The sequence below is a fragment of the Callithrix jacchus genome, chromosome 13, assembly GCF_049354715.1.
Source record: "Callithrix jacchus isolate 240 chromosome 13, calJac240_pri, whole genome shotgun sequence".
In the NCBI taxonomy this organism is placed as follows: Eukaryota; Metazoa; Chordata; class Mammalia; order Primates; family Cebidae; genus Callithrix; species Callithrix jacchus.
The window spans coordinates 38,112,807-38,114,630 of record NC_133514.1 but is presented as its reverse complement, the minus strand read 5'-3'; the positions used below and the strand labels follow the sequence as shown (position 1 = coordinate 38,114,630).

General features: G+C 44.4%; 1 pseudogene; it reads right to left on the bottom strand.

The window, feature by feature from the left end:
* Positions 1-200: 200 nt before the first annotated feature.
* Positions 201-1,474, bottom strand: LOC100413842 (G2/mitotic-specific cyclin-B1-like; annotated as a pseudogene).
* Between the last annotated feature and the right edge of the window lie 350 nt (positions 1,475-1,824).

Sequence of the window (1,824 nt, the reverse complement as noted above, 5' to 3'; positions counted from 1 at the left end):
CCCACCATAGCTTTTAGACAACTTTCCCATTACCCTACGGTAGGAATTAAGTACATTAAAATGAGTTAAGCTATAAAAAGGTAAAAGGGGTCACAATCTGTACTTCCTTTTATTAAAATTAAGTAAACACACAGTAATATGTACGGATGGCACATGCCAATTTTATTTCTCAACCCAGTACTCCAACTCAAGTTTATAAGTCACACCTTTGCCACAGCCTTGGCTAAATCTTGAGCAAGTGCAGAATTCAGCTGTGCTAGAGTGCTGATCTACTTGTTCTTGATAGTCGTGTGCTTCATAAGCCCTTGATTTACCATGAGCACGAAGTGCTGCATTCTTAGCTAGGTGCTACATAATCGGAAGAAGGGATTCTGCAGTATATGACAGGTAATGCTGTAGAGTTGGTGTCCATTCACCATTATCCAGAATTTTCAATGCTAAGCAAAAAGCTCTTGCTGCAATTTGAGAAGGAGAAAAGTGAACCATATCATAGTCCAACATAGTTAGTTCCATCAGGTATTTGGCCAAAGTATGTTGCTCAGCATCAACCTCTTCAATCGTAGATGCTCTCCAAAGGAAGCGCAAAGGTAGAGGCTGACCCAGACCAAAGTTTAAAGCTCTTAGAATCTTCATTTCCATCTGTCTGATTTTGTACTTAGTGTTAAGTATTGTCAGTCACAAAAGCAAAGTCACCAATTTCTGGAGGGTACATTTCTTCATATTTGCTTGCAATAAAAATGGCAGTGACGCCAACCGGCTGCAGCATCTTCCTGGGCACACAATTATTCTGCATGAACTGATCAAAAAATGGAGACAGTTACGTACATGGCCTCCTGCAACAATCTGAAGTGCATTTGAACCTGTCCTAGCCAGTCAGTTAGGATGGCTCTCATGTTTCCAGTGACTCCCGACCCAGAAGGTATTTTGGTCTGACTGTTCACTCTTCCTCAAGTTGCCTCAGATAAGCATAAGTGTCTTTCACATATTCAACACAAAGCTTTGGATTGGTGCCATCTTCTGCACCCACATCATTTACTGCAAGAACGACATCAGAGAAAGCCTGACACAGGTCTTCTTCTGCAGGGACACATCCAGATGTTTCCACTGGGCTTGGAGAGGGAGTATCAACCAAAATAGACCCAGGAAAAAGTTATTCTTCTTTAACAGGCTCAGGTTCTGGCTCTGGCACTGGCTGGGACACTGGCACTGGCACCAGCATAGGTACCTTTTCCAGAGGTTTTGGGAGTTTTTTAGCAATAACTTTTCCAGTAGCTGAAGGTTTTGCTTTTTTTTCCATAGGCAGTTTGGAGCTGTTCACTGACTTTGTTACCAATGTCCCCAATAGCTTTTTTGGCCTCAGTCCAGGCTTGGAGATTGTAGCAAGGGCCATAGGCAAGCGCTTTGCGCCTGCTGTACTGATCTTCACCATACTTTCAGCATTAATTTTCGAGTTCCTGGTGACTCCGAGTACCATGGCTTCCTCTTCACCAGGCAGCAGCTCAGCAGGGAGAAGCAGAACACTGGAGCCCCGACCAGCTGAGGACCTGCACCCACCAGAGACCAACAGCCATTCCTCTGCAGCATGCTGGGCTTTTTTTGTTTTTGTTTTTGTAGAGACAAGGTCTTGCTATGTGGCCCAGGCTGGTCTTGAACTCCTTGCCCCAAGTAATCCTTCTCCTGGCCCTCCCATAGTACTGGGTTATAGGTGTGAGCCACTGTACCCGACCAATTCTTTTTGGATGGATCATTTATCTACATGTTTCCCTTACAGTACGGTTCCTGCTTTTCACTGCCTCAACTCCTTATCCTACACGAGTGACACCA